At 42.9% G+C, this 24,525-nt stretch overlaps 1 long non-coding RNA gene across 1 annotated transcript in view; it reads right to left on the bottom strand.

Annotated features, from left to right (window-relative positions):
- Positions 1–24,109, bottom strand: part of LOC123386114 — an 88,974-nt gene extending 64,865 nt beyond the window's left edge. The window contains exons 1-3 of the long non-coding RNA XR_006599698.1: positions 22,374–24,109; positions 18,632–18,707; positions 16,489–16,556 (exon numbers count right to left, since the gene is read on the bottom strand). This is a non-coding gene — a long non-coding RNA (uncharacterized LOC123386114). The remainder of the gene's footprint in view (positions 1–16,488; positions 16,557–18,631; positions 18,708–22,373) is intronic.
- Positions 24,110–24,525: the final 416 nt, after the last annotated feature.

The following is a 24,525-nucleotide window of genomic DNA, read 5'->3' on the forward strand; positions in this document are numbered from 1 at the left end:
GATAAAGTAAGGGACAATCTGGAAAGGAGAGATTCAGACAGCAGAAGCCCCAAACTTTGTGTACAAACTCCCACCTGTCTCTGGCTGCCGCCCATGTGCAGGCAGACCCTAAGCAGCTCAGCTGAGGCTGAAACACAGGACTGTGAATTCAGCTGCTGCCCACCATGGGAAAGATCGAGTCTTCAGTCTGAGTTCGGGTAAGTTCACTTCGGGATAATCTTTTCAAATAAACAATTAATTAGAAGAAACAAATATAGATAGAAGTGATACGAAGTTCAGAATGTGTAGGCCAGGCTTATGAACTTATGAACTTCTAAGGTTTAAGGGGGTCCTCAAACATGAGGATCTGTAAGCATTTCTTGTTCAGTTTCCCCAGAGAAGAAGCAGCCTGTCCCATGAGGGCCTGGTGGTCAGCATTTGAAGGGCAGGACAGGGGAGGGTGGCTGGAGGGCCCCCTCATTCGGAACGTGGGCATGTCATTGACTCCCATATTCATCCTGTGTGTTAACTCCATCACCCATGATGCATGATGCTCTTGAGACCTGAACCTCTCCAGCATCAGTTTCTAAAGGGAGAAGGTGTGAGCCTTGGAGAGGAAGGTTTGGTTATCACCTCTCTGCAGGAACTGGGGAGGGACCTTGGGCTCCAATGCAACTTAGGCAGATTTTTAATCAACCCTTTGGCTCAGCCCATGTATCAGGCTCCTCGCACCTGTCTGGGGTTATGGGGTTGCTTCTCCTCTATAGGCACCGAAGCCATAGCTGTCCCCTCTCTGGGGGGCCAGTCACCATTCTTTCATGTGCTTTCTCTGCTTCAAAAATGCACTGATATCTTTCCTAGTTTCCCACGTTTCCTCTATCCTGTGCTTCATAACATTTTATTCTATGAGAGTCACTTTAGGGAGCTCTCAGGAGGAAGAAGAGCTGCCAGCCTGGGTCCATCTGCCATGTTTCGTCCGGAGGAACTAGCATTTGGGAATATGCTGAGCACCCAGCACCTACCATCCCGGCATCGGGTGGCCCAGGACAGAACGCGACAAGAGTCTGACCAGCCCAGCAATGGCTGCCCTGGAAAGGCAGGCACAGACAGAGGGAGATTTAAAGAACCACCTTCAGGGGTCCAGAGCTGTCCTTTATATCTGTTTGAAGGAGGTAGCAGCAGGGGCTCGGGTTTTCAGCTCTAAAGTGTCTGATTTGTAGGCAAAGGAAAAGGAAACATAACCCATTTTCCTGGCAGGTTGTCGATGGATTAAAGCCGAGAGTGTCCTAATGTTCTAGCTGAACCTGCCCTCCTTTCCTGGTGTCCGCGTGATTTATGCCAGGGCCTCTCTCAGGTGACAGCTGCCTCTCTGTTCACCTGGGCAGAGCTTCTGGCTGCTTCCAGACTCCTTCTGAGGAAAGACAAAACAGCGTTTTTCACAGAACATGAGGGGCCACCTTGGGTCCAAATTTCTTTCCCAATTAAACTGCTAGAGAGAAAGCCGGCAGCCTCCCTCCCATCTGGATCTTTGGCAGTTTTCACAGATCTGGAAATGGAGCCAAACCTGCCTCACAGGTGTGTGAAGGCACAGAGATCTGCCAGGAACTGGGGCTGGCATATAGTGGGCAGCAAACCCAGACAGTGAGACGAGTGTTGGCTGGAACTGACAGCAGGAGTGAACTCCTGTGCTCACCTCTTCTTCCCCACAGACACACCACAGTGTCTGGTGTGCATAGTACAAGCTCAATAAAATTTTTTTTTAAATAGGACAGTGAATAAGAAGAGATTAAGTACCCGACTAAGTCCACCCAGCCGGTACCTGAGGGGAACTGGAAGCCAGGGCTGTCTGACTCCCACACTCCACCCATATCTGACCCAATCCCAACTTGAGTCTACCTGGATGAGCCTCCCCACTGCTTCCTTAGCTAGCCAATTGTGAAGAGTTTTTCTACAACTTGAGCAGACTGACTGCGATGAATCGATACTCTTGGATCAAAGACTGCCACCTTCCATCTTCAGGAAGGCTGCCTTCCAACAGTAAAAGAAATCAATCCCTTCTGTAGTTACCTTACCCGGTCCCTGGAGAGGATAAGGTGGCAGCCCCTGCCCAGATTCAGGTACTTCATCCAGCAGAAGACAGGGAGGGCATCTGCCTGGAGGCCTCAGCTGGGGCCTCCAGGGCACTTTCTGGAAGAAACAGAAACTGGAAGCCACTGAAGGATGGAAAACCCCTCCAGACATGAGCTGTGCCTACTCCAGCCTCTATGTGCCTGCAATTCTACCGGATGTCTTCCTGTCATGATCAACAAACCACCCAACATGATGTCCCTGTGAGGGACATCTCTCATTCTGTCCTCACTTGGGAGCCAGAGAGGACCTTCCTTCCCTCAGCAACCCATCTCTACTTTCCCTGACAATGAACAACAACAGCCAGCCCCAAGCAACCCAAGCAACTCTTGGAAACCTCTGGAAGTGGGGAGAAGAGCATTAGTCAGTAACATCCTTTCAAAAGAAAGGCTGGAAATCGCCTTCTCTTCAGCATCAGAAAAGATTCGTCTACCTCTCTTGTCCCTTTCCTTCCTACTCTTTCTCCTGCTGGCAGGCCATGTCTAATTGCTCCCAGGGAAAGGTCTCTTTACCATTAATCCGTTAAAGCACAGGATTGTTCTTCTGCTATTTCAGATGCCTGGAAAGCCTGACCCTAACTTTGGGGGGGAAAATTCCCAAGGAGCAAAGCAATCATGCAATACAGATATAAAATAGGACTTATAGGGGGAAAGCTTACAAGCAGAAAAGCAGCTGAGCACATGTAACCCCTGGACTTCTCACCATCCCACGGCTCATGCCAAGTATAGACAGTCCACATGCTCCACACAAAATTCCCATCAAAGGGGCTCATCCCTAGAATGCTCTGTGCATTTGGAGGGGGCAGGGAATAGCTTTGTGACTGTAGCACAAGCAAAGCTCCCTGGTGGCCTTGTAAGGGATGGGACCTTGATGCCCAGTGGCCTGTCCATCTGTTGAGTTTATTCACAACCGCTGAACCAGCACCTGCCAAATTGCCAGGAAGAGGAGAGAATGAGCTTCTGGGCCATCTATATTTGTCTCTGAAATCTTCGACTGGACACAGGGTCCAGGCAGTACCAGTCTCCCAACAAAGGGTCACTCAAAAGATGAAAATGCTCTTCTCTTTCAAAATCAAGGGGCAGCAGAGTCCCTCTCAGCTGCAACCGGGGAGCAAAGTCTTCAGCTTCCCTCATGGCCCACCTCTCTGCTCCATCCCTGTTTTTAGCACATCTCCCATCTGTGTCCCACCTCCTCCCTGGAAAGGAACTCAGTAACTCATTAAAATCTTACAATTAGCTGTGATATGTATCTTTTGCATAGCACCTTAGTGTCCACTCTCATTTTCCATGCACAGTAATTATTTAATATATGCCTGGCAGGTACCAAGCACTACACGAAAGGTGGGAGTCCCTAGAAGAATAGAACTTAAATGTCGCCCAAGTGCCCATTCCCTGTGTGTCCCAAATTATCTAGGTCACCCTTCCCTTCAATTTGAAAAATGAAATGAATTGACTGTCCTTCCCTCACTCCATTACACTGTAGGGTTTCTATGTGTTTCTGAAAGGGCTCATGTGCTCACGATCATCCCTCTATCTGACTTCCCTTCACCACTAAAGTCTCGGTCTCCTCTGAGAGCTTCCCTCTCCAAGCCACTGCTCCCTCAGTGCTCCCAGTCCCATTCTCACAAGATTGTTTGGCAGTACTTTCCCATTAGAACAAAGTCCAAGAGATAGTCCACAATTTTCTTTAGGACAAATTTTCCCCTCATTGAATACTGCTCATTGATACAAATAGGCCATTGGGAATCACTGGGATGTAGAGACTTGCATTGCAGTGGCATTTGCTATATGGGACTGCACCCATGTCTGAAATTTTCCATTGGCTTCAAATTGAATTTCTTTCCCCTGACCTTACAGAGAGTGAAACGCAATTGCCACAAAACATCATCATAATTTTTAATGATGTGGAGCTATCTACCTCCTCCTCCAAAAAAAAACAACCTGTCATAGGGTTCCAGGAAAATCTGATGAAGACAGAAATTTATCTGGCATGTGCAATATTAGGAAAATGTACTGGCCTCATGATGCACATTGGCATCTCAGAAATAGCCAATATAACATCTCAAGCCTACCTCACAGTAGTAAATTTTGTCCCCAAATATATATGGGTCAGGTTCTTCCCCACATCATATTTTTGGTAATTCCCACCTCGTTCCACATTTCCCCAACTTCCAAAACAGCATTCTATAAAAAGCAGTAGCTGTGTTATTAAAAAAGATAGAAGGACAAGGCTTCAGATGCAGTTTGTACTTGATTCAAGAGTGCTTGTCTTCAGGCATAGTATCTGATGTTGTTATTGAAAAGTTCTTGGTCTCTTATGAGAATCTGTTGCCCACAGGAAAGGTCCTCAAAATGTTCACAAGCATTACCAATGTGCTGGATACCAAGGTTATCATTATATGTCCTTTCCACCACACACACACACACACACACACACACTCCAATAAATTGTCCAACAAACGCCAAGTTCACACAAATCCTAAGAATCATAGTTCAGACAATCTAGTACACTGAAGTCACAAAATGAGTCTATAAAACTCTCTAAGTAATCTACAGGGCAATGCAGAAAGTCACTTGGGCAAGGAATTGCCTACCCCAAAAGCATTTATGCAAAGGAAATAAAAGGAAAGAGAATTATGGGGCAAAGCATGTATAAAATGTGTACTCAATTTGCTCCTGAAGCTTGGAATTTAGTATAATTTACCTCAATTAAGTTTGAGCATCTCACCTTTTAAGACCCTACAACCCATGTCACTTAACTTTGAGACGGCCAACTACCCTTGAGTTCAGTCACCATCAAGAGCCTGATCATAAGAATCCAGCTCGTGCTGGCGGACAGCACGTGAGCAACTGCCAGTGTATGAGTCTGTGTGCGTGGGGTGCCTTCAAATCCATTTCAATTGGGCAGCTGCTTATCAAGACTTTTCCCCAGAAACCGATTTAGCCTAATGATTGTGAGTAGCAATGACTTTTGCTTAATTAGTACAGTAATCAGTGCAAATTCCCCCTAAATGGGAGAGACCCATTTGGCAGGTGCCAAGTGATATTTAAGCAGGTGCTAAATAGGTGTGAAAGCCTCACTTCTGGTCTTTCCCAGCTAGTTGCCAAATACATAAAGATGAAATGGGGTTCTAAGTATGCCTGGATGGATGAGTTGTCTAAAACTTCCCTCTAATTGCTGGTAAGAGCCACCCTATCATCATCCCTTCCCCCAGTGAATCTTTGTGAAGGCAGAGACAACACCAGAAGCAGAATAGAGCAAAAATAAAGTCAGTAACACTTTGTTGTCTCTGCCTCTGATTCCCAGTGTCTCCTCTTTCCCAGCCCCCACTCAGAATTCCTTTCCTGGTCATGTGTCCTAACTTCTGTACTTAACAGTGGAGCTGCTCCCATGTACCAAACAAGCCCAGGGCTACATCCCAGTCTGTACTGGGCAGTGAATTTATATTCCTGACTGAAGGAGGGAGTGAAGACAAACCTTAAAGAGAAAGGATGTTCCACATATAGTCAGGTGTGTATGTGTGATCGACCCAAAAAATGTTCTCTTCATTATTAGGAAAAGTAACTTTTATGGAGTGCTAGACATAAGCCAGACATAAGCCCATGGGTTTACTACTTAATGCTTCCCAACACCCAGTCCACCCCATGCTAAGACAACCTTGCATGGCATTTGGCTGCTGGCTATTGGTCCATGGGTGGGAGTGTGTCCTAAGAGGGTCCAGACAGATGGGATGGAGGTGCATGTATGCAACTCTGGGGAAGAGCTTTTTCTCTCCTGGCACTGGATGTGAGCAAGAAAGTATGTTGCCCTAGTTGCTGTTGATGACCCTCTTGTCAACACAAAAGGAGCCAGTCTGACAACAAAGCTGACAGTCAGAAGAGGACAGAGACCAGAGAACTGGAGGAAAGTTGAACTTGGTCCCAATTACATTCTATCTGGAGTCCTCTTTACCTCTGGACTTCTCCCTATGTGAGCCAATAAATTCCTTCATTGTTTAAGCACATTTGAGCTGACTTTTCTGTTATTTGCTGCTGAAAGCATCCTAATTAAAACTCCAGCACTCTGGGGAAGGAATTGTAATATCCATTTTACAGCTGAAGGACCTAAGTGCATTGGGGTTAAGTAACTTGGCCGAAGAATTGGTTGAATCAGGGTTCAAACTCAGGACTGCCTGGTATCTGGGTTGTCCAAATCATCTCCCCAGGAGTAAGAAGAGCCCGAGAATACCCTCAGGAGTGGCACTTCCCTGTGATGGTTGATTTTACCTGTCAACCTGACTGGTCAAGGGGTGCCCAGATACTTGGCTAAACTTCATTTCTGGATGTCTGTGAGGATGTTCCAGATGAGATCAGCATGTGAATTGGTGGGCTCAGTAAAGCAGATTGCCTTCCCCACTGTGGGTGGGCATCACTCAATCCAGTGAAGGACTGAACAGAACAAAAAACTGATGAAGGGAGAATTTGTCCCTTTCTGCCTGTGTGTTGTCTTCTACCCTCAGACTGGGATTTACACCATCAGCTCCACTGGTTCTCAGGCTTTCAGATTTGAACTGAGCTATACTACTGGCTTTCCCAGGATATATCCCTAGGATGTATATGTCCTGTTAATTCTGTTTCTCTGGAGAACCCTGACTAACATAATTTCTCACAGTTATTATTTTTAAATAGGTAAATGATTTACTTGGAGCCAAGCTTGGAAAGTCAGATGAGCGGTCAAAGATGCTCAAGGATGAGCATCTTGAGTAAAGTTAGGGGACCTTTCCTGTGTGGCTGAAAACAGTCCTGAAGGAAGACTTTCCAGTACTTTTAGTGATGGTAGTATTGTCGTGAGAAGACAAAAATCTCCCAAGATGGCTACTTTGAAGGACTCGCTTGTTTCGATGCACATATTCTGGTATGTTTAAGAAATCACGGAGAAATCATTATCATTATCATAATCCTATCTCCCTCACATTCAAGGGCTAGGCTTGAATCTCTGGAAACATCTGAATCCTCCCTTTCTCTCTACCTTTACTCACACATGAAGTCCAGAACAGTCTCATTCCATCAATGCATCCTGGGAATTCATCTTTTCCTTTCCACTCACCTCTACTTTCACCACAATCCCCTTTCTCATTTTTCTCCTCACACAGCAGCCACTTCACCATTGGCCTATTGTGATAGCTCCTCTACCTCCAGACTTTCCGCTCTGACCTCCTCACCTCCCCAAACAACTCCCATTATTCCAGCCTCTAAAAAGGCTCAGAAACCTGCCATGTAGCATTGTACAAAAAAAATGAAGGCTTTGTCAGACAGACATGGGGCCAAATCTTGGTTGTGCTGTTAACTAGCTCTGTGACTTTGCAGAAGTTACTTAACTCTATTCAGCCTCATTTTTTTTTTGTCTTTAAAATGTAAGTAATAATAAGTAGCTCACTGGATTGTGTTAAAGTGTATAATGGGCAATGAATACTTACTGATTTAAAGAGAGTAGGTGAGATGGCATATTAAACATCAATGGCAGGACCAGGTAACTATTAGACATTCAACACTGCCACCAGTCATCATTCATATTGTATTTACCATCCATAATCACCATACCATATATGGTGACTGTCTCAGGGATCTAATTTCTTGGCTTGGCATTTAAGCTTTACCTGGATTCCTAGGCTTATGTTTCTGCCCTCTCTTACATCAACACTTCACTCCAGTCATATTCTATTTGTTGTCTTCTAAATATAATTCATGCATTCCCAGCTCTAAATACTAGTTCCCTCTGTTACCCCTCCCAGAGTATTCTTCCCATGCATTGCTACTCATCTAAATAGTATCCTTCATTGAAGGTCTTTATTTATTTTTTTTTAAATTTTTTTCTCAACGTTTATTTATTTTTGGGACAGAGAGAGACAGAGCATGAACGGGGGAGGGGCAGAGAGAGAGGGAGACACAGAATCGGAAACAGGCTCCAGGCTCTGAGCCATCAGCCCAGAGCCTGACGAGGGGCTCGAACTCATGGACCGCGAGATCGTGACCTGGCTGAAGTCGGACGCTTAACCGACTGCGCCACCCAGGCGCCCCTCATTGAAGGTCTTTAAATCACCCTATCTCCTAAGTCATCTCTGACTGTACCAGACCAGAGCAACTTCCCCATCCACTAAGCTTTTTCTCCACAACAAGCATCCACCACTTAGCCTAAGTGTGTCTTCCCAACTTGAGTACAAACCGCTTGCGGGCATAGAGCGAGCTCACCCTATACCTCTTGGATCCACATTTCTTAGCAAAGATCCAGCACATAGTAGGAACCAAATAAATCTTAACCATTATCATTAACCACTACAATGCAGTGAGGCTACAACAACTTTTTTTTAAAAATCACTATCTGACGCTATCAAGTAGGTATCAAGCAAAAATCTTCTATCCCAGATTTTTGAGTTTCTGGGTATGGGCATACATTTCCTAAGTTAGAATTACGATTCCATGAGCAGTTCATGTAAGTAGACCTTGAGAGAATTGGTATCCATAGAAGTTTGTCTTAGCACCACTTCTTCCACCTTCACATCTCTCTCTCTCTCTCTCTCTCTCTCTCTCTCTCTCTCTCTCTCTCAATATAAATATATTGATGTAGATATATATAGAGAGAGGTTTCAGTCATTCACAGGTGACAGTCCTGGAACCTTTGGGTGCATCAGTAACAGCAGAGCTGGCTCCTGTTTATTGACGATAAATCAGTATGGAGCAAAACTGCTGGGTTTCCACTCCAGGGAAAGGGCCACAGGAAAAATAAGTTAATAAAGGTGAAAATACTTTGTCCACTGTAAAACAGTAGCCTATGGATGAGTATTACAATTGTCATCACCATTGTTATCACCTCCCGATAATACTTAAATCACAGGAATTCTCTTATGGGCAAGAGTTGGTCTTCTACTTCTTGGAATCCCCCCTACCACCTAAACTTAGTTTATTTTAAAATAGCTCACACTCTAGCACTTCTTTCTTCGTAGTGAACAACTAGAAAAAAAAAAACTTTGAAAAGTTTCGTTTATTAATAATACTCTCACGGAAAAAAATATATGAGAGCTTAGCTGTGAGTGAATAAATGTGTGTGTTATCAATGACCCAAATTTCTCTAGAAATACCTGGAAGGGACCCCCCCCCCTTCTGACAGTGTCATTAACAAGCTGTGTGCACTCCTTGTCTCCATCCATGGAGCTCCCCACCGTTGTGCAGGAATCTGCGATCTAGGATGAGCAGTTCCACCAAGCACAGATTTTAATGAGGGACTCTGCAATGGGACACCATAGCTGCTGCTGCTTTTTACATTACTAGGGGCTGCTGATTGACACCACGGAGGCTTGCCAAGGTCTTGGGGCATGTGAAAGGGAGCGGGAGCTCTGTGCAGAGACTTTTTACATGTCGTTGACAGCCAGTGGGCGCAAGCTACACAAACACAGTTCCAGGCCACACAAAGTTTGCAAAAATTAAACTTATCTGGGTAGACAATACAAAATTAAACTTAATTTCATTCAGCTGCATGCTATTGCATTTCAGGAAAACAACAACAACACAACAAAACCTGTTTGTTCATGCAAACCTCTCTTCCCCCAAGCCAAAATTCTTCTAAATAAACTAACCAGATCCAAGATTTGGAGTCAGAAGTTCAGGATTTAAATCCCAGCTCTGTATCTTACTTATTAGTTGTGTGGTCATCAGGAAATCACTTAAATTCTAGAGCTGTCAGTTTCTTCATTTATCATGAGAACAATAAAAGTCATCTTTCAAAAATTTAATTCTCCAAGAGAAACTGTGAGAATTCAATGAGATAATGTTATCTTAGGTCAGGTCTTCCAGAAGTAGAACCCAAGACAGGATTCCTAGGCAGGTGAGTCAGCACAAAATGCTCCCAGGAGAAACAGGCAAGGCAGTGGAAAGTCGAACAGGAAGAGGAAGAAACCAAGCTGGGGTGCAATTTCAGGCAAAGTTCCATCGACAGTTACATCTGTCTGATCCCACGAGCAAACTCAGGAGCATAAAGTATGCATGCGTTTGTCCCAACTGGACCTTAAACTCTGTGTGTGGGAGGAGAGGCACTCCAGGGGCTGGGAGCAGTCTTCAGAGAAGGGAAGCAGGGGCGGCCTGATGGGAACAAACTTGCCCCAAAGCTGGGAGAGAAGTTTATATGTACTGATAGCAAAAAGGAGTCAAGAGCAGACCCCTGCCTGGCACACAGTGTGGCTGGATCTCAACCTACCAGTGGCAAAAGGTGCCTTATCTATTTCAGCTCACAAGATGGAATATTCTATGCAACTAAATATCTAGAAGCCTGAAGGATTTTCTGAACTCTTGGCCCTGCCCCAAAGCTGCACATCCAAAGCTCTAGAGAGCCTCAAAACGGCTTCTTGGGAAACGATCAATATTTCTTCCTCATTGCCAGCCAGGCTGTAAGTGAGAAACCAAGATGAGGTTGACATTACAATAATGAACAGGAAGCAGTTCAGAGGAAATGAACTCAATTCTTCTTGAACTTTTGGAGATTTTTGGCAGAAGATGGAAAGGGGTCAGGAAATGATTCCAACCTTGTTAATAGACAAACCCCCAGAGTTGACTCTTGGGACAAATTTCACAAATCCTTAGTAAAGACCTCTCCAGCCACACTCCTGAGGCCAAATCAGCTTCAAACAACACCTAGGAAAGGCTCATCAGGCATCCCCCCCATTGTCAGCAGTTCCTGTGGGGCATTTAATCTTTAAGGGACAGGAAGAGCCAAAACTGCAAAACTGAAAGAAGCTTAGATACAACTTTTGATTTCATCAATCTCTGAAATCAGAATACCCCCCAAACCCCAGGGATCCTGGCATTTTCTCTCTCATGAGGCACTAAATTCGGAGATTTAGTGAGCTGATGAAAATGTGACCCCTCCTGCCTGAATGAATGACTTTCCAAGCATGTTAGTTGTTTCTTTCTCCAGGCAGAGGTGACAATGCCAAAACTATTCAGTCTTCCTGGAGACGAACAAAGAGAGAAGGCTGAAGCAGAACCCTGAAGCTCCACTTACAGCCCCATGTTATTGTTCTGGTTAACAGGTATTTATGGAGTTGCCACTGTACCCTGGGCTCCCTACTACATGCCAGGGGGCAAAACAAAGCTGGTTGAGGTGGGTCCTGCACTAAGTTCACTAGGGAGACCTGCACTGCACTGGTCCCTCCCTCCCTGGAGAGCTTACTGTCTTTGGATGCAATGTGTTTCAAGGAGGGGTGGCCTGAGGGAGGAATCCCAGAGCTGAGGAGGAGAGCAAGGATGGAGAAAATCAGAGGGATTCTGAGCAGGGTTAGAAGCCAGCAGGCATGGACGAGTGAACCATGAAGCAGCAGCAGCAGCAGCAGCAGCAGCAAAAATTCTTAGAGCAAAACGATTTCTCTCAGCATTCTTACCTCGAACCTCTTACTCAGCATTCTTACTAGAGAAATATCTGCCTTTGGGGGAGCACTTGGGAAAAGAGCTTCTGAGCTTCATTCCCTCCCCTCCTTACTCCCCCACAAGGCAGGAGAAGAGTCTCACCCAAGAGGCAAACCACACCCCAAGCCCCTAAGGATGATCACAAAGATGGCTCACGATAAATGTGGAAGCAGATGAAAAGGAGAGACTCAAAGAGCAACTGAAACAACAACTATTTCAAGTCCAGAATCAAGGTGTAAAGGTGGGGAGGAGGCAGCAGAAATGGTGGTGACAGTGCGTCCAAGATTTCTCAGGGCTGTGCTGGTTTTGCCTGTGGTCCTGACTTCATTCTTAATCATAGCCCCGTGACTCTCAGTATTGTCCCGGTTTAGACAATAAGTTATACAGTCACAATAAAGGAAATGGGATCAAGCACCTAGAAGGGAGAGTAGTGTGTTTTGATAGAAAAACATCTACTCCTCAGATAAAAGAAGGAGGAAAATATGGAGATTTACAAATGAGAAGTTAATACAAGTGACCAAAAGAACAGATAATTACATGAACCCAAGGAGCTAGGTTACATTGTTTCTAAGGCCTCTTCCTAAGCTCTATGATTCTGTGATCCCCCCCCCCCAACCAATAAGGGGAATATTGGGGGCTTAAATGGGTTGCTTGTTTGACAGAGTTACCAAGAGATAATTACCTTCTGATTTCCTCTACCTCATATCTCCTCTGCAGGCTTCTAACTCCTGCCTACCCCCTTGGGGGAAGAAACCCAAACACCCTAAATGAAGGCGTTTTAATCTCTGAGAAATGACTTGGAACCCCATTAATTGTACAGAAGGTTGTGTGAAAATTTAGTGAGAGAAAGTGGTCTTTCTTTCATGGAAGTGGAAAGTGGTCAACTTTCAAGGAGTCAAGACAAATAGAGACCAAACAATAAGAATGTACTGGTACATCTTTAGTACTGCCAAGAGGATGATGTGTCCTTTTTATGAGCTTGTACTTAACAAAAAACTTCTAAATTATAACTTGTGGATTTACCTACACAGAGGGAAGGAGCCAAGCAGTCAATTCAGATTAACATACACATAAATACATATTTACTCCACACCACCCCAATAGTTATATATTCTCATTAGAAGTAAGTAACTGGGGTTTTCTACTTATACATCAAGCTCATGTGAGTTTGGTGAGTGTGAGTCAATTTCCTTAGCCTGGCTTTCTCAGAACACACTCATGTTTCTGAAACCAAAAAGCTAAATAGGTGACCCCAGCTGGGCAAGGTCCCATGAGGTCCCAACTGAGCTGCCAGCCCACTTCTCTTTTGGATAACTCTGTCTATTCTTTCTTCAACATTAATACCTAGGAACTTGGAACAGCTATGAAGCCTCTGGGGTCCCTCTGCTGTGGGTAATGACTGAATAACTCAAGGAGGCTCTGTGATGGGACCGGAGCTCTGATTCTTCCTCTCTGCATCCCTGGAGTATCAGTGGACTCATCCTGGATTGTTCATCTAAGTCGTCTCTTAGCTCCATTCTCTCTGGGACCAACTTCCCAGAGTATACAGACCAGCAACTCTACCCTCCAGGATGCTTTCTATTCTTGAAGAGCCTCCTCAGGCCAATAGAAGTTTTCATCAAAGCAGTATGAACTTCTTTCTTAATTTCTTGTCTTTGCCAACCCACCTGACTTAGCTATTCTCCAACCCCAGCCAGGCAGATGTGGCCACCCCCTGTTCTCACCAGTACTCAGGTCCTTCTCCTACAGTATTTTCTCCCTTCCTTCCAGACCCAGCCTTTTTCATAAACTGGTTCACTTTTCTAACCTCCAAGAGTTCTCTAATCATCAAACCAAACATCTAGCACCTACTGACACCCCAGCATCAAGAAAGAAGCTAGAATAAAGGAAGTGAGCACAGTCAGGGAAGCCTAGAGCCCAGGACATAATATAGTAGGAGCTGTGTCATTTGAGGCCACCTACGAGCCAATGGCCACTTTAGATTTTTAGGCATGCTGAAAGTGATGTTTTATTAAGGAGAAGAACATTTTCAATAATACACTGGCATGGGATGCTGTTAGTGCAGAAAGCAGGCAGGAAATGCCTACTCGTTAGTATGCCTCTGCGTGGCTGCATCTTTCAAGCTTGATTAATACTTAATGTGATTGTCTTTAAAATCTGTCACTGCTTGGCAGTGATCAGATGAGTACCAGTCACAGAAGCACAAATATTTGTATTAGGGCTATGCCGTCTGCTAGGGTTGTATGATTAATAAATTTTGCCTGGTCACCCACAGAGATTTTGTTTTCTAATTTAACTGCAGTGGTATTAACCAAAAATGCTGGAACGAGTGTGGGAGAAAAAAAAGAGAGGAAGGGCAGGTTGTTAATAGCTTTGGGGTTTCTCCTTTAATTATTGAAAGGGTAGCCCATTGCTTAAAGGAACTGGCTGACAAATTTAAAAGTCCTCAAAATCCTGCTGGAACCAGAGCAGACACTCTTGAAACCTGAATTTCATCAAGGCAGATATAGCCTGAAGAGAGGAGAATGTGCCAAAGAAATGCTTTAAAATTAAAAAGCGGGTGGGGAGGGTGGGCACAGAGAGAGACAGAGATTTTACCCCAGGGAGGACAATAAGACTTCCCCCCTTTTTTTTTAATTTCAGAGAAAATGCACACAAAATACCAGATGCTGTAACTTCAACAATTCCAATACAGCCACACTAAATATTTCCGAGCCAGAAAGAATGTTCTGAAAGGAGACGGAAGAGAGAAATGCCCAGGCTCACACTGTCTTGAGAACAGCTGTGAAGTGATTATTACCAAAGGCTCTGCCTGCTCCCGGCAGATCCCAAGATCTGCCTTTAACTCCTCAGTGGTCACAACATAGTCACATGGGACACCATGTTCTAGTTTTTCTGATTTCAGGTGGGAGGAAAGGCCCTCGGGTATTTCTCCAGACCTTCCTGACTATGTCATCAAGCCAACTCTTCAGAATTGCAGCATCCTGCGGGGTGGGATTGGGGGGCTCTAAGCATGGGTTTCAGTCACTCAGACCGGGGTTTGAATCATTATCTCTGTCACTTTATTAAGTATGTGATATAGGGCAAGTTACTTAACCTTTCTGGGCTCAGGTCTGCTGCTGGCTTATCTGGATACTCACCTCTATGACACACACAATCATCTTTCAAGTTGTAGTACAAGGACATTGATCCAAACAAATGAAGACAGCAGTCCCTACAGGATACAATACTAACAGAAGGTGTCTAGTTCAATCATCACTATATTATTACCATCATCATCCTTAATTAGGAGTCTGCTGTGTGCTAGTTTTATAAAAGATGACTAGCCACCTGTGTCCTATAGGATAAGACCAATAAATTGCTGGCAAGGCCAAATTACTCTATGCCAAAAGCCAAATAATACACAGGGTAGGGAGAATGTAGAAGGGAGAAACCCACAGAGGAGAGGGATTTGGGCTCAATGGCCAACTCTGAAAGTTGACAATTGTATGAAAGGAAGCTAACCCAGAATACATGGCTAAGCCTGCAGAGTTTTCCATTTTTTTTGAGATGTAACTGACATATAACATTGTGTAAGTTTAAGGTGTACAAGGTGATGATGTGATACACACATATATTGAATGTGAAAATGATTACTACAATAAGGTTAGTTAACACATCTATCATCTCACTTTTGTGGGAGGTGGGGTGAGTAGTGAGAATTAAGACCTACTCTCTCAGCAACTTTCAAGTACACAATACAGTATTGTTAACCATTATCACTATGCTGTTCATTAGATCCCCAGAACTGCTTCATCTTATATCTCAAAGTTTGTATCCTTTGACTCATTTCCTCCACCCTCCATGACCACAACCTGGAAACCATGAATCTACTCTCTGTGTCTATGAGTTTAGTTCTTTTTAGATTCTACAAGGAGGAGATTATATATATATATATATATATATATATATATATATATATATATAATAAATTATATTATATATATTATATATTATATATATAATATATTGAATATATATTCAATATATAACATTGATATAATAAATTATATATATTATATTATATTTATATTATATTATATAAAATATATATAATTTTCTATATATAATTATATTATATATTATATTATATTATATTATATTATATTATATTATATTATATTATATAAAAATATATATATATAATTTTCTTCGTTCATTCATCCATCAGTGGGCACGTAGTCAGTTTCCATGTCTTCACTATTGTAAATAATGCTGCAATAAACATGGGAACACAAGTATCTCTTCACGATGGCGATTTCATTTCCTTTGGATATGTACCCAAAAGTGGGATGGCTGGATCATTCTGCTGCCTTGAAATAGTCAGTGACAGACCCACAAAAGAATCACACCCACCACCTATCTCTACATTCAAAATTAAAATTTTGAACATGAAGCCCCAACATATATAAATGCAAATGTAATTACATACACGTAAATTCATATATGTTCTAACCATCTGAGCCTTCAGCCCCTTCAGTAAGGAGTGTTCATTCAAGGATGAACCAGCCAGACCCAATCCTGGCACTCACAGTGCTCACAGGCTAGTGGGAGAAAACCACAAGAAACAGACCTGTCAGCAGAATGTTGGAAGTTTGCCCTTGGGCACTTAGCACAGCCTAGCAAGGAAGAGAGAGCAATGCCTCCAGGAGCACACCTAAACCTGGTCGTGAAGCATGAGGAGGAATCAGGGATCCAAGTCATTCAATTGAATGACTACAAATTTGTTTCCATGTAGCCTTCCAAAAAACACATAGTGTAGAGGGGAGCACTGGTTAATGGAACCAGAAAAAATGAGGATTAAAACCTAAAAAGAATACAAAAAGGCATTTGTAACATGTCTTGACCTATGAATAATTAATTTGGAATTACACTAAATCTAAAAGCCAAAAGCTTGGCATCCCATTCCTACCTTGCCAGCCAAATCCCTGAGGAACAGAAAGCAGAGCATTTACAGCTTCTTGAACTCCATGATCCCATCTATAAAATGAAGTGGCAACAGATCACTTACTAACTGTAGAAAATACTTTAATCATTAAACATGCAGAAATCCCTTGTAAATGTAAAAACATGCTATTTTGAAGCTTCCAGATCTAATCTCATTCCTTGTCTAAGTATCAATTAGCAGAGTTTTAACTACCCCAGTGAGCTAGGACTAATTTTCAAGGGCAGAAACTGAGACACCAGAGTGGCAAGAGCCTATCTCCTTTGGCACTGCTGAAGCCTGTCTTAGTATCAAGTCCTCTACCCATCCATACTGCTACTGCCCCATGGGTTCTGCCTTAGGCCCTCTTCTCCACTCTACCCTCTTCCTGGTGACCTCACCACTCCCATGAAGGTTCTGGGAGCTCCCATATCTCTACCTGTAACCTTGACCTCTTTTATGAGTTCCCTGCCTATGTATACAACTGCCTCCTGACCATTGCGCCATTGGATGTCCCAACTGAAATGTCCAATCTGAACATATTATTTTCCCTTGATAAACCTGACCCTCTTCCTGGGTTTCTTAGATGGTAGGACTATCTACCAGATTCCCTCAGCCAGAATTAGGGAGTTATTCACGCTTCCCATTTCTCATCCATCAATCACCCAGGACAATAGACTTCATCTGCTAACCAGCTCTCAAACCTCAAATCTCCTACATCTCTCCATCCCTATGGCCACTACCCCACTGAGCTTTCCTGAAATAGTGTTCTTCCCTTCCAATCCATTTTAAAATGAAACACTATCATGGCATTCTCTTCCTTAAAATCTTTCATGGTTTTCTACTGCCTTTAGTATACAATCCAAACACATTACCATGGCTTATATGGTGCCTGGCTCTGCCTATATCTCCAGCTTCATTTCTCACCTTCTCCCTGTTCACCCTCTATGTCCCAGGCATGCTGAATTCTTTCTGTTCTGTAAATGTACTGTGACCTTTCTCACTACCAGCTTTCATATATAGTTCCTCTGCTTGGAATACTCCTCCTTCTTTACTTGGCTAATTCCTACTTATTTTTCAAACAATCTTCCTCCAGGAACTCTTTCCTCAACCTCTAAATTAACTGGTTAGCCCTGCAATAATATTCCCAATTCCATCTGTACTAGACAAGAAAATATGGGCTACACTTTGGCAACAATAGACTCTAACAGCTTAGTGACTTAGTAACATTTTATTTTTTAGCACTTAATTTGGAAATAATTTCAAACTTACAAAAAGTTGCAAAACTAAAAACAGTACAAGGGACATCCATATACCTTTTACCCAAATTTGCCTGTTGTTAACATTTTACCCCCATTTACATCTGTATTTAAGGGTAAGTTACATAACATATGGCTCTTGTCCCTAAATTCTTCAGCATATATTTCCTAACAATAGAGAGGTCTCTTACATAACTATAGTACAACTGTCATCTCCACAGGTTTAGACTAATACAAAACTTTTAAAAATCTAATCTAATATTTGCATTTTAATTTTGTCAGTTGATCTAATAATATTCTTTGTAGCATTTTCCCCTTTCCCCATTCATTCTAGAGGTAGATACTGCATTTGTTAGTTGCCTCCTTTAATTTAGAATATTTCCAGAGTCTTTCTTTGTCTTTTATGACACTGACATTAAAAGTCTATTTCTCATTCACATCACATGTCTGAAGCATACTGGCCTACACTCCTCCATCTTATAGCTATGTTCTCTGGAATATGCGGCCTCCAAAGTTATCAAGGTAAGAGTGAGCATGGAGAGAGTGTACCCTGGATGAAAGTGACACATCACTTCCACTCACATGGCTTTGGTGACAATCACACAATGCTATCACATGCAAGGGGCTGAGAAATGTAGAAATGTAGATAGATGAGTGAGGGCTAACAGTCTCTGCCAGGCTTCCTACACTTCTGCTATCATGAAACTTATCCTGTCCCATTGTAAATGCACATGGAACTAGTTATCACACACAGATTTTTGACTATGTCATAGCAGAGTTTGCCTTTGTCACTGCCATCTCCCCAGTACCTAGTTAATGCCTGGAACATAGTCAGGGCTTGTTAAATATGTGTTGAATGAATGAATGCCCACCTTTGCTCAGTTTACATATCGTTTCAAATTTCATTCACCCTCTGGGCATTGAGGAGGCACCTGTTGGGACGAGCACCTGTTGGGTGTTGTATGGAAACCAATTTGACAATAAATTTCATATTAAAAAAAAACAACAACACAAATTTCATTCACCCTCAAGAACCATAACAACTTTAGAAAGCTCAGAATAGAATCTACACATTGAGTGTGGTCAAAGAATTTTCCCTAAATTCCCAGGTGAGTTCTAGAAACAAAACACAAGCCTTACTAGTGATCATAAATAAAGCCAGGAAGTAGTTAATAGCTACTTAATTGTGATTTAGAAATTGTTTCTTCAATAGCCACAAATTCTAAGATACAGCACCTCCTGCTGGAGAGGATATATAAATTAAAGAGAAGCAAATATTCCATTTAAGTCATATAAATGTTGGCCCCATCTCCAAATGAGATCTCTCTGAAGCCTTTAGCAAGTTGTTAGAGAAGATTCTCTGTCTCTTCCTTAAATACCTTGGACAAAACTTAATGCATATATGGAGGTCATTAAGAATAGTATGTAAGACCTTAAAAACCTACAGCCCACAGGGGTACTCATTCAATATCACAAAACTGGCAAGTGACAAGGCCAACATTAGAACTGAGATTTCTGATCCTATTGTTTATGCTAACCTTCCCTCTCCTTCCCTCTTACCAACACCCTCCCACCCTTCCCCCACCCCCAGTAATCTGGTCAAGTCCCAGCTCTGCAAAGCTGTTGCCACCTCATGTCAGTTGTTTCTGTCTCATCATCCAAATTTATCACTCAATGTTTTGCCCCCACAGTGCTTATATTCAGACTCAGGCTTAGAAATTTCTACTTGTATTTGGGAAAGGCTACTTCTATGTCTGTTTCTCACCTATAGCTCTGGGAGATAGGTCCCTGTTTCTTTCACTTACATTTTCCCCAAGCTGGCATGTTAATTGGCCAAAATTGTTACAGATCTGATGGTATCTTACACTGTTCCATGGTTTCTAGTCAGAAATCTAAGCTTTGAACTACCCTGAAATTGGAGCTGGGACATCGAAGCAGATGTGATATGGCAGGCAAAGGCTAAGGAAATATATGCATCATCCTGGCTCCGGTAACAGTGGCTTTCATCATATTTCTCTCCTTTAACACAGCACAGTTAGCTCTTTTGTAAAGGCTTTACCTTGAACATCTCTTACTAATTAAGCCCATTCCTTCCTGGCAGTCTCTTTGTACTGCAAATGGGATTCAGCACTGGCTGCTGTGTGATTTGCAGCCACAAGAGTTACAAAGGTGCAGGGTGCCCAGAGAGCACTCTGGAAGAGGTGGGAGAGCAGGGGAGGGGGTGAGGGGAGTGATAAATGGGCTATTTGTTCTAAGTAAAAATTGCATATCCCCTCCTGGACTTTCCTACTATGCCCTGAATTGTTTTATTACCTAGCACTGAAAAGAGCCATGAAATAAGTACTAGACATGTAGAAAAACCTACTTTAAAGGATTAGTTCATTTGGCAAATAATATGAAACAGTACTTTGTTCAGGTTTCCATTCTCTTAGCCAGCTATAGTGATTACTTTATGCCAGGTGTTTTTTAAGTAGTTAATGTATACTAATTCTTAAATCTTTACATAAGCGTCCTAAAGTAGATGCCATTATTATGTCCATTTTACAGATGGGGAAACTGAGGCAGTGGGATCTTGAGTGTAGCCAGGTCTTACAATACTAAATGGCAGAGCTAGGATTTGAACTTGGTTGTTTGACTTCAGAGTCAATGTGCCCTAAACTCCATACCAAAACTTCACAGAAAAAAGAAAACTGTCGCTAAATTTCCTCACTTGGTTAGTGTTTTATGAGGCTAATAGTATCTATCCACCTTGCCAGTTGGACAGGATTCATGGCAATGGCTATAAAGCTCCTATGACAGAAAGCCACAGCGTGTACTCCATAACAGTAGCTATTATCTTTGTTATTCTTGATACATCAGCAGGGGCTCCACAATAGTTCCTTATGTAAACAGAATCATCATGTAAAAGTGTACTCATTAAACCCAAGCCCAGAGACACTGAACAGTTTTCGGTATTGAAAATCTGACCTCAAGTAAACAAATGTCATAGATCTAAATACCTAGCAGAAATTTCCTGAAATCTCCTCTCTCTCCCTGTGGCTCTTTGGGCTGTGATCAGTCCCCAGGGCCGGTCTCAGCCTGAGGAGTCCTTGGGCAGCCAGGTCAAGTCCAGGCCCTCTGGGCCAGAGGGCCCACTCAGGGTGTTGGTTCAGGGGTCCTCCTGGAGTATACTTCGTTCCAGAGTTCAGTCCCAGAAGCCCTCCAGGCTCCCAAGAGCTCTCCAGTTTGGGTGTGGCCTAGGCTAGCCACTTGGAGAAGGTCCAGAATGAAAGAGCTCCCCTGGGGTGGAGGAAGAGGCAGTGAAAAAAAGAAAATATTCCATGGCCCTCAGAGTTTCCCAGGCCCAGGTTAGTAAACCTTGCACCAAGCAGAAGCCTAGTGGAGCTCAAAAGTGCCTTTCAGCAGCCCTGCAAACTTCTGTCCTGGAAGAAAAAAAGCCATAAAACACACAGCTTCCTGCCAGGGCCTTGTGACCACAACAGGTTTCCAGCCTCAGGATGGAAGCCCAGAGGAAATACAGGCTGATACAAGGGAGATTAAAGGGAGTGTAGCCCCTTGGAAGCTCAGCCACAGGGAGGATGTCCCTGAAGAACAGTGGAAGAGGGTCATACAAGGGTGTCTGTCCTGCCTGTGGCCCACTGAGGCAGAGGGTGAACCTCAGAAGTTCCGGAGAGCCCCGTTCTCTCAACATGGGAGGTCGAGGAGTGGTGCTGCAGCTGGTGCTTTGAGAGGCGGACTTGAAAGGGGCAATCCCGGTGTGCGGTTTTGTCAGGATAGGATCAAAACCGTCACTAGAGAAAGAATATTGCTCATGAAAGGACAGGAGCCTTTCTTGTCTACTCAGAAGACTGAAAGAAAATGCATCTGCTCAGCTGCTGAACTTGGCTTGAAAGGCACAGAAAAACCTGTATGAACGAGGGGAACTAACAATACCTCTGCTCAGGGCAAGGATTTGTGGTAATATTAAAACTTCAATTTGAAGAAATTGTTAAAATCCCCAGACATGAAATTAATATAATTAGGTAATAGCTCCTGAACTTAGATCTTTCAGCAAGCTGCGAGAGGGAAAAGGCAGCTAGACCCGACCTCATTAAAAACTAAATGAACAAACGCCAGCTTCCAAAAAAAAAAAAAAAAAAAAAAAAAAAAGCCAAAGGGGAAAAAAAACCCCACGTAGGGAGTGAAGCTCAGGAAGAGGCAGATGCAGAGGGTTCCAGGTCTACACTGGGGGTCAGGAAACCCGGGTCTGCGTCCCTCTGGCTGCTGCGTGACCTTGCACAAATGGCTCAAGGGCATGAATCAGAATCCTCTGAATGGCTGCTTAACATGCAGATTGCTGGGCCCCACCCCCAGAGTTTCAGAGTCCCTAGGGGTCAGGTGAGACCTGACTGAGAACCTGCATTTCCAGAAAGTTCCTGGGGAGGCTGATGCTGCTGGTCTGAGGGTCACACTTCCAGACCCACTAGGCCTACCTGGACCTCAGTTTCCCAGTCAATAAAATGAAACAGGAAACCATGTGATCTCTAAGGCCTGGTCTAAAATTTGTGAGATGAACGACATGAGAAGGCAGGGTGGTGGTAAGAAAATTACTCTACACAACTGAGAACGGCTTACGCGCTGTGTGGACTCCCGGGATAGGACACACAGATGTGCTGCCCAAGGAACCACACAGAAGCTGACTGACCACAGACACTGATTGACTGTAGACCCTCCAACAGGGCAGGGCTGGGAGCTACGCATCCCGAGGCTGCAGCAGCAAATGCTTTCTCCCCACCTGCTAGAAAATGGAAAAAGTGAGTAGCACAAGAAACACCAGAAATACCTCATTAAAATGATGCAACTTTAGTAAGAGTCCCAGTCAATTTTTGAAGGGACAGTCACAAGTGATTAAGGAAAGATATTCTATTTTGGGATTCCAAGGACAAGAGAACTATTTGAAAAGATATACATTATCCTGTTTTAAAGGCAAAGTCAATTGTCAGGCTTTGTCACCCTTGACCACTTTCCTATGTTTCTATATGAACATACTAGCTTTTGGTAGGAAAAATAAAACAACTAAAAAAAAAAAATTACACTAAACTCCAGAGCTCACTCAAGGGTCTAAGAGCCCTGTGTTCATTTCATACCTGTTAGTTTATGTAAGTAAATAAAGCAATAAACTTTGAGTCTTCTATATTCCTTGACTACTCTGGTCTATTCCCCCTACATTTATGAATAAATATATATCTCTTGCAACCCTAACATGTACATACAGTGTGTAAGACTGATATAGCTAAGGACTACTAAGCAAATTTCATGGAAATAGCATTTTTATTCATATTAACAATTAGTTGAATTTTTATATATGCATTATATATATATACGTAATTTAACCTTTGTAAGTGTTTTGGAAAAATTTATATGATTTAACATATAATATTTATATACTATCTCTTCCACAATGTCTCCCCCATCCCAAAAAATTAGTTGCATTTAGCAAAACAATCTTGCTTTTAGATGAGAGCCTTATTTAATAATTAATATATATCAATATGTGTATATTCAATTACTTCTGTGGTTAATAATATGACTTTGGAGTAAAGCCACCCTAAGTTTGAATTTGGGCTCCACCATTTGGTGGCTAAGAGATGTTGGGCAAGTAACTTAACCTACAAGGAAAATGGAGGAAATAAATGCCTCATAGGGTTATATGAGGATTCTATGAGTTAATGTATAATAAAGCGCCACATTTATAAAATGTTAGCTAGTCTTATAAAACAATGTGACATGTTTTTTCATTAAAATGTTTAATAAATTATGTATGGGAGCTTTAATGAATATTAAATTAACATAATCAGTTTTTAACTTTAAAATTAGGTCTCTATTTCCAAGGTTAACTTCAAAAATACTGTGGAACCTGCCAGATACATGCCAAGAGGAGAGACGTTGATCAATGTGGTAACCTAGCAAGCAGTAACCATGTCCTAGGGGAAACAGAATCATTTAATGAACTCACTAGTTGGTCTTTCCTAGTTAGATTTGTAGCTCTGAATTATAGCCAACATTCCATGTTTGAAAGACTCTTTTTTGCCCATATCTCTGACCTTAACTACTAGTTCTTTGTATTCCCTTACCATCATTTTCTGCATGACCTGCCACTGCCTATTTGCTATTTCTGCACACATCCCTCTTCTCTATTATCTTCCTGGCATCATCCAGTCACACTTGCAGATTGCTCACGGCAATGAATTCACCTACTGTGTGCAAAGTAGGCAAAAAAGACCCAGGCTTTGCTTAAGCTGCAGTTCTTATCTAAGGTCTCCTATTTTAGGCTTGGTCAAAAATAAGTTATGTTTATTTACTTTGTTTAAATTTTTATTATTTATTTATTTATTTATTTAAATGTTTATTATTTTTGAGAGAGAGCGACAGCAAACAGGGAAGGGGCAGAGAGAGATGGAGACACAGAATCTGAAGCAGGCTCCAGGCTCTGAGCTGTCAGCACAGAGCCTGACGCGGGGCTCGAACTCACAGACCACGAGATCATGACATGATCTGTAGTCGACAGCCCAACCGACTGAGCCACCCAGGCACCCCAATGTTTATTTATTTTTGAGATAGAGAAAGAGTGCAAGCATGGGAAGGGTAGGGAGAGAGGGAGACAGAATCCAAAGCCGGCTCCCAGCTCTGAGCTGGCAGCACAGAGTCCAACACAGGGCTCAAAGTGAGATCATGGCCTGAGCTGAAGTCAGACGCTTAACTGAGCCACCCAGGCACCCCTAAATTA

The sequence above is a fragment of the Felis catus genome, chromosome B3, assembly GCF_018350175.1.
Source record: "Felis catus isolate Fca126 chromosome B3, F.catus_Fca126_mat1.0, whole genome shotgun sequence".
NCBI classification, from domain to species: Eukaryota; Metazoa; Chordata; class Mammalia; order Carnivora; family Felidae; genus Felis; species Felis catus.